This window comes from Caretta caretta, chromosome 6 (genome assembly GCF_965140235.1).
Source record: "Caretta caretta isolate rCarCar2 chromosome 6, rCarCar1.hap1, whole genome shotgun sequence".
In the NCBI taxonomy this organism is placed as follows: domain Eukaryota; kingdom Metazoa; phylum Chordata; order Testudines; family Cheloniidae; genus Caretta; species Caretta caretta.
The window spans coordinates 86,017,439-86,031,460 of record NC_134211.1 but is presented as its reverse complement, the minus strand read 5'-3'; the positions used below and the strand labels follow the sequence as shown (position 1 = coordinate 86,031,460).

Sequence of the window (14,022 nt, the reverse complement as noted above, 5' to 3'; positions counted from 1 at the left end):
CAGATGGTATTCACCCAAGAGTTCTGAAGGAACTCAAATATGAAATTGCAGAACTACTAACTGTGTTATGTTCCAGAGTAGCAGCAATGTTAGTCTGTATCCACAAAAAGATCAGGAGTACTTGTGGCACCTTAGAGACTAACAAATTTATTTGAGCATAAGCTTTCGTGGGCTACAGCCCACTTCATCGGAGGCATGCAGTGTAAAATACGGTAGGATGATTTTATATACACAGAGGACATGAAACAATGAGTGTTACCATACACGCTATAACAAGAGTGATCAGTTAAGGTGAGCTATTACCAGCAGAAGAGAAAAAAAAACCTTTTGTAGTGATAATCAAGATGGGCCATTTCCAGCAGTTGACAAGAACGTGTGAGGAATGGGGCGGAGGGAGAAATAGTTCTATTTTGTGTAATGACACATCCACTCCCAGTCTTTATTCAAGCATAATTTAATGGTGTCCAGTTTGCAAATTAATTCCAATTCAGCAGTCTCTCATTGGAGTCTGTTTTTGAAGTTTTTTTGTTGTAATATTGCAACTTTTAGGTCTGTGTTATGTAACCTAACACTTAAATCAGCCTCTGAACCACATGACTGGTGGATAGCTAATGTAACACTGATTTTTAAAAAAGGCTCTAGAGGCGATCATGGTAATTATAGGCTGGTAACCCTAACTTCAGTATGAGGCAAATTGGTTGAAACTATAATAAAGAACAGAATTATCAGACACATAGATGAACACAATATGCTGGGGAAGATTCAACACACCTTTCATGCCTCACCAATCTATTAGAATTCTTTAAGGAATGTGGATCAGAGTGATCCAATAGATACAGTGTACTTGGACTTTCAGAATGTCTTTGCAATGGTCCCTCACCAAATGCTCTTAAGTAAAGTAGACAGTCATGAGATAAGAGGGAAGGTTCTCTCATGGATCAGTAACTGGTTAAAAGATAGAAAGCAAAAGGCAGGAATAAATAGTCAGTTTTCACAGTGGAGAAAGCTAAATAGTGAGTCCCCCCAAGGATCTGTACTTGGACCAGTGCTGTTCAACATATTCACAAATGATCTGCACAAAGGGGTAAACAGTGATGTGGCAATGTTTGCAGCTGATACAAACTATCTTGAGTAATTTAAGTCCGAAGCTGACTGTGAAGAGTTACAGAGACAGCTCACAAAACTGAGTGAGTGGGCAACAAAAGGCAGATGAAATTCAATAAATGCAAAGTAATGTACATTGGAAAACATAACCCCAACTGTACATATAAAATCATGGGGCCTAAATTAGCTGTTACTACTCAAGAAAGATCTTGGAGTCATTGTGGTTAGTTCTCAGAAAACATCTGCTCAAAGTACAGAGAAGGACAATAAAAATTATTAGGAGCATGGACCAGCTTCCATACGAGGAGAAATGTAAAAAGACTGGGACTGTTCAGCTTAGAAAAAAGATGACTAAGGGGGGATATAATAGAGATCTTTAAAATCATGATTGGTAGAGAAAGTGAACAGGGAAGTGTTATTTACCCCTTCACATCACACAATGAAATTAATAGGCAGCAGGTTTAAAACAAACACAAAGAAGTACTTCTTCACACAATGCACGGTCAACCTGTGGAACTCATTGCCAGGGCATGTTGAAAAGGCCAGACATATTTCTGGGTTCAAAAAAGAATTAGATAAGTTCATGGGGGATAGGGGCCATCAATGGCTTTTAGCCTAGATGGTCAGGGATGCAACCCCATGCTCTAGGTATCCCTAAACCTCTGACTGCCAGAAGCTGAGGCTGGACTACAGGGGATGGATCACTAGATAAATTGCCCTGTTCTGTTAATTACCTCTGAAGCATCTGGTACAAAGCACTGTTGGAAGACAGGATACTGAGCTAAATGGGCCATTGGTCTGACTCAGTAATGCTGTTCTTATTTTCTTATTAATTTTTTCTTATTTTCTTAATAAGAGGTATAAATACACATAAATGCATTGTCTTTTGGAGGATAAACAGTATTGAATACTAATTAGAAAAATCATCCACCAGACCACAGTGCTTTCTTTTAAATAGGCGTCACAGCAGTCTCTTTAAAAGGAAAGGAAGCAATTCTTGCAAATAGTGAGTTCACCATCTGCGCAGAAGAGGGCTGAAAACTGAACATTATTTCCTAGGTAGCCAAGAAAACAAATCATACATAAGAATTCAGACCTCTGCCCACCTCTGGAGGGGAAAGCTAATGGAAACAACACCTCATCGGGGACATTACTGTGCACCATAACCCATCAGTGACCCTGAGGGAAATGAAACTGAACAGGAACAGAGCTGCATGCAAGACAGGCACTGCCATTTTCATCTCTGAGCCATCACGAAAACAGTTTAATTGGATATAAAGAAAAGCAAAATAAATAAACATAGGGAAATATTTTCAACCTGCATAAAGAAATCATGAGTAAAGACAGACAAAGGGAAAGTCATTTGTTTATGGCCATTTGCAATAAATACAGGGTGTTCGATGAATAATTCAGACAAGGAAAAATGAGAGAAATCAACTCAAAGGACTGCATGTTCAGCTAGGTGTCGTCCTTTGGAAGGAACAAGTCACAGAAAGCATTGTATAAAAAGTTCATTGAACAGTTCCTCCAGAAGTCAGAGTTCTCAAGCAACTAACTGGTAAAGTCTTCCAATCTTCTTTCTCACCCATTTTGTCTTGTCCGGACTGTATTTGTCTGATATGGCTGATCATTCTAATTCATGGTTGTGTATGATCCTCTACGGCATGTTTCTTTTGTAGTGAGGTGGGGTGGGGATGTATGTAATATTTGTCTGCTACCTCAATGTGATGTTTCTGGGTGGCACTGTTGTTGGTTCCTAACAGAATGGAGCATTCGTATTCCACAAATACACATTTTATTATAACAGAACCAAAATGCATTTAAAAAAAAACATATGAATACATTATGGGTTTTTTTCAGGGCAAGCATCCGAGGCTGGGTGCCAAATCTTGCTTTTTTGAAGTCACATGCCCTGCCCATTGCCCGTTCTAGCTAAGCCCTGGACAGAGTGTAGGGGAAGGCAAATCTTCTCTGCAGGCCAAGATGTGGCTTCATAGTAATCCTGTGAAGACTATGCTAATGTTGGAGTAGGTTCCCCAGCCATATAAGCAGCCTCCGTGGGAAGGAGGATGGGAAGATTCATGCAGATGTGGATCCCTTGGCTCACCCTGCCCCTTCTCACCTATGTCCCTTTTCCATCAGCCCCCTATGCACTGCAGGCAGGTGGCTCTCAGAGACTGATCTGTATGTAACATGGAGTTGCACTCTCTATCCACATTGCACCCTGCCAAATCCTGCTTCCATAGGCAGTAAAACTGCACTGGCTCTGCTGTTAAGGGAGTACATGCAACCAAATAGGCAGGGGAAAGTCTTGCCCCTAAAGGGCATAAACTTATTCATCCTTCAACAAAATATCTGTTTTCAGAGGGGAGCCCTAGAAAAATGAGACCTGACCTACATAAGTCTTAATACAAACATTTGAAGGGGGTCAACCAAACTGAACTTTGGGGGAGGGAAGATCTCATGGTTAAGAGATAGGAGCAATACTTGAGAGACCAGGATTTACTCTATTCCTCTCCCACATATTTCTCATATGACCTTGGGCAAGTCACTTATATCGCTACCTCACAGGGGTGCTGTGAAACTAAATTCATTAATATTCGTAAAGTGCTCTCAGATCCTGGAATAGAAGGTGATGTGTAAGTGAAAAGTACTATTGTTATACATTATTATAACTCACAATGGGCCAAATCCTTGGTCCTCCTCCATCTGACTACTTGGCAAAGAAACTGGAAATCTGCATTAATGGGGCTGCTAGGGATTCCTCTCATGTAGGGAAATCACTGGGTGCCATACAGCTGGCACAGCCATCTCTACCCTCCCAAAGTTATGCCAGAGGCTGAACCAGCTGCAGGATCAGGGGAGTGGAAAAGGGGCTTAGAGAAACCTTCCCTCTCGTTAGGCCCTGTGCCAAGTGCAGCTTGACTTGACACAAGGTACTGTACAATGATCAAATCTGGCTCAACAGACATAAGCACCATTAGCTCAGGTTTCTACCCAATCTGTTCATCCAGTGATAATACATAAACAAGTTCACCTAAGGTACTTGCTTGCTTCTGAAGACAACTTTATTCCAAGGTAATGTTGTAAATTATTTATTCTGGATCCAGCTGTGGAAACCAATGCATATATAATTACTGATGTAGGTGGCAGTCAATCTTGTCCTTCCATACTCCAATGCAGGACAGTATCTCATTGTATTACCTCAGCAGCCTTCATTGCCTGGAATCTGAAACAAGCAAGATACATAAAATAGTGGGGAAGCAGGTAATTACAAGATAACGAAACTTAAAAACTATACAAAAGGAAAAAAATACATTAATGGGCTATTACAATGGGTAAACTAGCTCTATAAAGATAGCTAACCTTCTTCAGGATAAGAATTTCGAATACAGACTAACACGGCCGCTACTCTGTACACTGAACTTGTAACCTGAATGAACCCAACTATACAATTCGCTTTTTTTGAATACATATAACATGCTTTCATTTATTACAGGGCAAAGCTGAGTGAAATTTTTCATTTTATTATCTCCAACATCCAAAGTAATTAAAAAGGTAGTCCTGCAACATGGAGCCTTTTTGGACTGGAATGCTAATAATGACTACTATCTGGGTGTACAAAAAATATACCTGTCAATGAAGGCATGTTGTCATTCTAATGGATTTCCCCCCACAACTCTAAAGTGCTATTCTACTTGGAATTATTCTTATTATTATAATTATTTTATAAAATTAATTTATTATTTTATAAAATTAATTATAATTTATTATTATTTTATTATTAATAATTTATTATTATTTTATTATAATAATTATTATTAATTATTTTTCAGAATAGAACTGTACTTTGACTAAGAAAAAAAAATCTAACTCCTTGTCTTGGGGCCCCAGAAGGAAATAGGCTTTCCAACAGAGTTCTGCAATATTAGGTGATTTCTCTTCCCAGGGATTTATCTGAACATTTGCTCCAGCTTCCATTTATGTGGGTACACACCTGGAATTTCACTTCATAGTACTCTATTTTGGTATGTTTTCTTCATCTTCTCAGTGACTGAGTTCAGTTAGTTCATTTTTTCAGTAGAATACTTTTTTAAATGTTCACTTCATTTTTTTCTCTGTCCATTCTTCTTACATCTCAGACACCATGCTCACCCACCCTAGTAATAAGCATGGCACAAATGCCTACAAAAATAAGACAGACAGACATCTCTCCTTTCTCTTCAAACCACTTTTCTGATTCTACCTTGGTCTTCACTGTATCTCTTTTCCCTTCAGGATTCTCTCTCTTCAGAACAGCTGGTGCTTGCACCTCTGAAAGTCAGACAACATTCATTCAGGTGCCTAAAGACAGATGGGGATGTCTAACTTCAGGCATGTGCATTTGAAAATATCGGCCTTTAATTTTTAGCTAATTGGAAGTCTGTATTCTCTAGGTATGAAAAGCTGTTTTGGTCTTCCAAATCTATCTACTGAAACTGAGGACAACTGACATCATCAGTGCTGATTTCTAACCAGGAAGGTAGCTGGTATATCCCAAACAGGTACCGTGAGCACAAGTTTCCTTTTTTACAAAGTTATAGATGGCAGCAAGTAGTGTTTAGCAAATGGAGCTTTCCTAGTTCCCCTAGTTCTTTGGTGGAAACAGATTAATTTGTTTTTCTGTCAATTACTTAACTCAACACCAAGCCAGTAGAAATAGCCAAGAAATAAAAACAAACACCGTATATGCAGAAATTGATTGGATACACAAAATAACCAAAACTGGCTCATAAATTATGGATTATGTGCTATTGTAGGATGGGCCCCCAGGTGGATGAATATAATGTGTACTATATTACAAGATACTGGAAAAAAAACTGAAGGCCACAGCTAGTTAAATGGCATGTGTACTTTTGCTTATGACTAGTACCTACCTACCTATGTGAGTGGAATGTAGCTAAACCTACCAGCACTGTTTCAGGAAATCAGAACTAGTTGGTTCAGTTCACTGGATTTGCAACCCCTGAATTTCTAATTTATTCAAACCTAAAGGCTCCAAGTGCAATGTCACACTAACACTGTAATGTAATATATGCCAATTTCATAATGGGTGCTGGATTCTCACAGTGTTGGCCTGCAACCAGCTAACTGAGAGAGTGATCAGGAAGGGGGAAAGGGAGAAGATTCAACAGGGGCAGGGGAGAAGGCAGTACCAACCATGAAGAGGCGGAAAATCTGTGGAAGAGAAAAACAACAGAGAATGGAGCAGATGGGACTAACACAAACCACAGAAAGGGACAAAGAGGAAGGGAAAGAGGTGAGAAGACAATAGAAAAGAGGGATGAAGGAAAAACAGAACATGGAGATATAAAGAATGAAGAAAAATTTAGAGACAGAGAGAAGAACAAAGTGGGCAGAGACAATGGAATAAACAGAGGAACAAGGGTGGATACCAGTGTGACAACAAAGACCAAGAAAGGAGTTGCTAGTTCAGTTTATGTATAGAAACAGGGGAAAAGAGACCAGGGTTCATTTCAGAGATATGTTGAAGCAGGACAGCATCCCACTTTTACCCCTTACCTTAGGTCAAATCAATTGATTTTCTCCCACCACTCTTGTCATTCTCCAACGCCTTCATTCCTGGTGGCAGTGTTTCTTGTCAGAGTCCATTAAGAGGCACTGTGTCTCAAGGAATAAATTTTCTTTGTCATTCTGTTCTTGTGTCTCTACTGCCTGGATTTTCTGTTTTCACTTCCTCCTATATTGTCTTTGATCTCGTCTCTCCCTATTTTCATGGTAAATTTTGAATAATGTAGAGGAACTAGGGTAACAGTGTCACAAGTCATTGAAAGTGTGGCAAAAATTATGAAAATTGCCATCTCTTCTTTTCTTTCAGCTAGTTGCCAAGTACTACCTTGGAGGTCTATTGGGTAGAGCTCCAGTCTGACTCCACCTGTCCAAATCTTTGAGTCTGACCACATTCCCCCACTCCTTCCTCTCCAAACTCTCCATCTGTGAGAAGTGATGTCCTTGTGGTATGAGATAGAGAAGACAACAGGAAATAAATTAAGACATGAAACGGCAGATTCACCAAAACACTCTAGAATACTTTGAACCACTTTGACAATGCAAAGCAGCTGTAAACCCAGGTTTATCAGCCAGTTAAGCCAGGTTTATGGCTGTTTTCTGTCATTGGATATGCGCAAAGAAGCCAAAGTCTACCAGTGATTTTAGACCTAAATCTTTATTCTATTAAAACCCCACAGAAGGAGTTGCTTTCTTTGTTGACAATGTCTGCTCTGCACCCTAAAACTCTACCCAGGATTTCTAACCAAAGTTCATCAGACTGGCATCCATTCCATTATGCCACCTATTCCCTCCCTCACTACTAGCACAATGAAACTCTAAAACGTCAAACGTCATGGACATTTTAAAAATAAAACATCATAATTCTGGAATCCATGTCTCCATCCTTATTCATCATGCTCTCCTCAAACAATCCCACTGGCCCCCCAACTCAGTATTTAACATTTATTTTTTACTCAATATGAATCATGCTAATATTGTTTTTGCAATGAATTTCCTGTTTTAAAATGAGAAAACAAAACAAGGGTGGTATTTGGAGAGAGAGGTGAGATCTTTCTAAAAATTCTACAATATAGAATATAACTTATAACAATCTCAATGAATTAAACTTCTGAGACATACAAGCAGGAAAAAGCTATACATAGTGACTTAGCAGAAAATCAATCTTCAGGACAGCCTTCCACAGAGAATCCAAAACTAATCATAAAATGCCTCTATAGTAGGGTTTTTGGAAGTTGCCCACAGGGAGAAGAACTCACGGAAATGAGCTCATACCAAGATTATACAACGTTAAGAGGTTACTGCTTAAAATGACTTGATTTACTAAGAAGAGAGATTAAGAGGAGACAAGACGAACTACTATAAATAACCTGCTTTGGGAGCAGGCCTGTCCTTCAAAATTCTGTTCAGTGGGCCATATTCTTCTTCCTATCTGACAGGAACAACAATCCAGCAGATCCAGTATATTTGAGTCATGCAACCACTTTACAAATTTGCTCTGATTAACTAAATGTTAGCCACTGGAAAATGTTAATGCTTGTGCTAGGATGTTGGAGGATACGCAGAGTAACAGAGAAACATGGCCACCATATTACCCCTAGAGTAGATCCCTATTACAGGGTACTCCTGAGAGAAGCTGGAAGGGTCATATTTTACAATTCACCCACCTCTATTTATAGTATAGACTAAAGAGGCTCTGCTCTCAAATAAGCTTGCAGAGACTTGACCACATGTAGGTCCCTTTAGCATTATTTAATTAGCCATATGATATCATCACATATCAATAGAAGAATAATCTTGAAAATATATTGTATGGTATAAACCCTTGGAACGCTGGGACTTAAAAACAGGGCCATTAGTGTACAAGCAGTTGAACTTCTATAAAGAGGAATTTATTTGTTACCAGAGTGTTGTGTCTCTCTCTATACATCAATAGTCAGTTAACAGAAAATGTGCCAGGAGATGGCTCTCAAGAATATGTAGCATTGTTTAGGGGTCAGGTAGTAGAACCAAAAAAATTTCATTCTTTCTGGACACTGCAAACAGATTCCTTTTACGGAAGCACTTTACATAAGTTTTGAACAGTACCCATCAGTTCTTCTAGCAAGAGCGAGGGCATAATCTTTCCAGGAGAGAGGACCTCTTCAAGTGAAAGAGGACCTCTGAAGCGTCCCCAAAAGACCTTCTGGGTCTCTGAAATGGCCTGTTTGCCCATGAGACCACCAGCTCCCACTTCACCATTAACTGAACAGCAGAAGATCCTAGCATATGGCTGTCTCTGATTATATCATATGTACATTCAAACATGATATTTTCGAAACAGGAAAACTAAACAAAAAAGCTTTTTTTGTATTAATTCTCACTTGAGTAATAAGCCCCCAGCATAGTGGCCCACATTGCCAACTCAGTGGGTATAGGCAGTGACTCAGGCAGGTCTCATTCCTTACCAAGCCTTATCCCACTGGTAAGGACTACTGTGAAAAGTGCTATAAGGCCTACCACTTAGGGAGGGGGAGATGCATTCTGTCATGTCATGGTGGGAAATAAGGGGAAAACAAGGAAATCCACTCCTAGGCAGGAGAGGTTTTAAACAGTATATTTTTGCCACATGGATTTACCAAGAGCACATTTTGAGAATATTTTACTGGTTTGCGGAAATGAACATTGGAAACAAAGTATAAATGGTCATAGATTAACAACCTCCTCCTTCTCTTGATCCCTGATATTTTTCAGGGGAGGAAAAGACCAGATATTTTATGTACAGGCTACTTTTCAGGGGAGGAAAAGACTTATCTCTGGTTTGGAAACTGAGCCATTTGAATGAAGGAGAGTTGAAAATAGAAAATGAAGGCCAACCAAATTAAAAGGAGCTAATCCTTCCCTATAGATCTGGAGAAATATCCAGATGGAGCAATGCAGAGTGTAGACTATTATCATGATACATAAGAACTGGTCAAAATTGCTTCACGGTTTTTATCCTGAGCCACAATTTGTTTAAGGAGAATTTAAATAAAAAATCATCCTCAATGAAACAGGGGCGCTGCAACAATTTTTCTGGTGGGGGGTGCTGAGAGCCATTGAACCAAACTGTAAATTCCGTATATAACGGAAACCACTTCAAGCCAGAGTGTACCGCAGTGCCCCCTAGTTCCAGCACCTATGCAATGAAATGTATTTGAGTAACGGTCAAGCTAGGTCTCTGCCTTCCTGTCTCCGGAGTGAGGCGGTTCTCAACTCTTTGCTGGGGATGGCAGGGAAGAATTCAGGGCAAATTAACGGAGAGCTTTTGCTTGATTGTTCAGAAGGAAATTATAACACGGCAACAGTGAATGAGTCCTTTGGTCGGCTCCAGCATTCTTTTAGTCTGAGATGACAAGTTTTGCAGGGGATCCATGTAAGATTGGTGGGGAGTCGCAGATCTGATAAATGTAATTAATGCTTTAGCTAGAAGCGTTCTTTGAAACAAAGCAAGGAGTTCAGTGTGATGATAAGTCAGCAGGCAACAGCTCTGAAGGTGTATCACAATACCTAAATGACAGGTGTTTGAAGGAACATTGGCAGGTCTATTTTGGCCTCCGTTTTAGTTTGTGTTACAAAAAAAAATCAATTTCCGCAACCACAAGATCAATAGAAATATTCCTATTATCGGATTATAAAATGTCAATGGAAAGAGACTTTTCTGAATGATCAAACATTCCCGTTTCTGAGAGTGCCTGCCACCCAGCCATTGCAGCAGCCAGCTAGTGCACGCCAGCTGGGGAGCGAAATTAGCACAACACACAAATAATAGTGAACAGTGACATCTGACTGAAAGTAAGAAGTCGTTTGCGTTGTCCCAGCTGAGTAAAGTGCGAAGCGGAAATTGTACAGCGCCCAGGGACAACAGACAGTTTTCATTCTTTCCGTTTTAAATAGGTGTTATTGGAGGTACAAGGAAGGCACTTTCTGTTAATATACAGACTTTTCAACCTCAGCATCCGTACAATAAATGCAGAACGCATTGTCTAGTTTTTAAACGTAATCATATTTGAAGTCAAATACTTTCGGTAACTGAAGAGAAGAAAATATATTTTTAAAGTATAAAATCAAAACTTGCTCACATTATATGTAACCAATAGGACTATTTGCCGGAGCAAGGCGAATAAGTTTAACCTCTGAGTCTTGGGGGAAGAAACAGTCAAACGGGCAAGGTCTCTTTTCCCCCTCCCCCACTGCCCTCCATATTCACAAGCTTAATTAAAATCGGTGGAGAACTGTAACCAAAAAACAGACACACAAATACACAAGTAAATCATTTTGGTCCTGCGCCTTCTCTCTTTCATTCACTCACTTCTAAAAGCAAATATATACCTACTGGCAACTTTCTCCCTTGGTTTTCATCCTAAACCTAACTGCTGAAACATAATCCATTTGGGAGCTTTGTCCCAGCAGGCCTGGGGGGTTTTGTACCCCAGAGTTTTAATCCACCGCGGCTCTAAAATGTTTAGTGGCCTAACAAATCTAATTAACATTACTGTTCGGCGGGGGGGGGGGGGGGGGGGGAAGGGGGAGAGACTCTCCTTCACTCTCTGCTCAAGCTATATACTACTCCAGATTAGGGGCTGCAGGATGGCTCCCCAGAATTGCTGGCATTTGCAATGATTAGCGTGGAAATAGCTTAGGGTGGCAGTTGTAGGATTGGGGGAAATACTGATTGTTTTTTTCTGAGATGAGTCTTAAATATAGTGTGGGGGTTTTTTTTAAATAAAATCCTTCACAAATGCTGGCAACAGCCCCCTCCCCTAGGGTAATAATCCCCCTCGGATCCTAATGTGCCAAAGCTATCCATAAACAACAGACTGTCCAGACTGCAAGGGGCTTCCACTCAGCCCCTGATTCTGGGTTGGCATTTCTCCCTTCCCCCTCATCGCGTGAAGTTCTCCCCCTCTCAGCAAAGTGCGTTTTAGGTAAAGCGGAGGTCAGTGTCTCCCGGGGACAATCCATAACGGCACAGCAATGCGGCACCAGCACCCTGGCCAAATCTGCCCTAGAACAGAGGAGACTCTCGCCTATAAATGTTGCTCTCTGCATAAAATAAATGTCCCGTACAGCGGTCTCTGGGCAAATGACAAAGCCAATGACATGGGCTTTGGGGCAGAGGATGAGCACTTTATTATAGGATAAGTGTTACGAGGCCGAGGTGGGGAGCTCGTGGAATTCTGTACCAAACACCGAGAGCGCGGTGCAAGATGAGCCAAAGGGGACTCTCCGTTTGGCCAGAGCAGCTCTTGGAAAGCCCCAGGTTATCTTCGGGACCTGCACCCAAGAGGCACTATAGAGTCCCGGCTCAAAAAGGCTCATTTTCATACACAGCCTCAGCTCCTGAGACGATGAAGTGAGGGTTTCCTTTTCATTTCCTCAGAACTCAAAACCGGGGAAATGTGGACTCATTCACTTCAACCCACCAGACTTTCTCAGGTCCCATTGAAGTAACCAGTGGAGTGAGCATCTTCGACAGAGGGAAAGATGTAGATTTTTCCGACGATTCCTAACCGCAGTTCCTCCCACCAGGGCAATAGATTTCAAGGGAGTATTTACAAGGTGTGTCTGTGGAAAATAACCTTTACTTACCCGGACACCCATTCATCTTACCCTTCAGGAGTAGCGGACTGCAACGTGTGTTAAAGTGTTCTAGCAGTGTTCAGTTAGACTGTTTAACCCGCTCTATTACGGTTTCTTTTGTTTCTGCTGTCCATATTTAATTTGCTCAGACATCTGGGCTGAGGGAGGAGAAGCGGGTTATTCAATGAACAGGCACTATATTAATAGGAAGTCGCCTCTAAAGACTGGATCTGAATCTTACCTTTGTTATTAACTCTTTTAAACTAAACAAAGCTCGTTTAATGGTACTACATTATTAGCGCGAAAGGTAACACTACATTGTAATGATCCTCAGATAGATAACGTAACATTCCATTACACCGCATAGCGCCTTATGTTGGCAGTGGTTTCGTGTTTCCACCCACTCTCTATGCTCTAAGAGTAATTATTTTTTATTCTTCTTATAGAATGTTACCTATAAGGCAAAACTCACTGTTCTACTTGCTCGGGCATTGCCTTGGGACTATCCCACCAAAGTTAACCACGTCTAAGCAATGAATCTCGCTCTAACTGAACAACGTAAAGCGCCTCTCCTCTCTCCCAAAGGCAATGGAAACTTCACAGACGGCGTGCGCGTAAGACACTGACATCTATCATTCGCGAACAGGTCGGGAAATTGGATAAAGTGTGTCTGGTGCTTTGTAAATCACAGGGTAAATTGTACCGACCTTACACAGCCAGCAATTTTGTGGAGCCTACACAGCCGGGACTTAAGGAGGCGCCTTTGGCTTTTTCAGGTTATGATTTCAAAACCCGTTGTGAAGAAACAAGCACCCTGTCTGGAAATTGTTCGACACCCTTTTGTTGTAAGTGTGGTACTCGTTTGAGCCTGATCCACCAAAGCGTTTGAGCACGTGCCTAAGGTTGAGCACACGAGGAGTCCCATTGAAACGAGTGCTTTGCTGAATCGGCTCCTTAGTTTTCGCTGCTTCTACCTTGGCTCCGCTTGCACATGAAAAACATCTGCAGAGCGATACATTTTTGTTTTAAATGTTAAAAAAGTGAAATACACCCTTCTTGATTTGACATCAAACAACGTTAAACCAGTTAAACCAGACGCCGAAACGCGCAGAAATCTTTCCCCTTCCCATGCAGAGAAATGTATGGAAATTCTGCTTTTCTCTAGCCCCTGGGTTGAATCTGCCTAGAGTAGCTCATCTGATTCCCATTTGGGAGGCATGCTAGCACATATTTAAAAAGACACTGTTAAATTTGAAGAGCCCTGGACACGCTTTAAAAAGCTGCTCCTTGAGTTCCCAGCCCCCGCAATCCAGCTGATGAGGAAAGGCGCTGTGGTTATGGTGGCACCGTTTCCATTGGGATTGGCACCATTTGTTTGACGAAGTCTCCCATTCTTCCACATCCTGAGTGTTATCAAACGGATTGTGTGGGGTCACAAGCTATTGAAGAACCGTCCGTGTAGCCGCAGAGAAGAGAATAAAGCATTCTGCAGACATAGGGTGCAGACGGTGGCATTCTCATGAATATGCTTCCAACAGGCGAAATGAAGTTCATCTTTCTTCTTCCTCCTCCTCCTCCTTAGCATTTCCTTTTAACTCAAGCGCTTTAGTAGACAGCCGCACCAGGTAAAAGAACACACCGCTGCCAGGCAGTTAGGTAGAATCAAACCAGGGAGTTCGGAAAGGCTGGACTTCAATTGCTCTGAAGGCAGCTCTCCCAAAACAAAGTCGGAAAGGCAGTTTAAAAACA

The 14,022-nt window shown here is 41.1% G+C and overlaps 1 long non-coding RNA gene across 3 annotated transcripts in view; it reads right to left on the bottom strand.

Moving 5' to 3' along the window:
* Nucleotides 1–14,022, bottom strand: part of LOC125638898 (uncharacterized) — a 37,889-nt gene that overhangs the window by 21,108 nt on the left and 2,759 nt on the right. For 2 of the 3 annotated variants that reach the window (XR_007357313.2, XR_007357314.2), the window contains exons 2-3: nt 6,667–7,115; nt 4,142–4,333 (exon numbers count right to left, since the gene is read on the bottom strand). This is a non-coding gene — a long non-coding RNA (uncharacterized LOC125638898). Of the gene's footprint in view, nt 1–2,392; nt 4,334–6,666; nt 7,116–14,022 lie in introns of those variants that run through there. The other variant, XR_007357312.2, reaches the window with a different exon arrangement.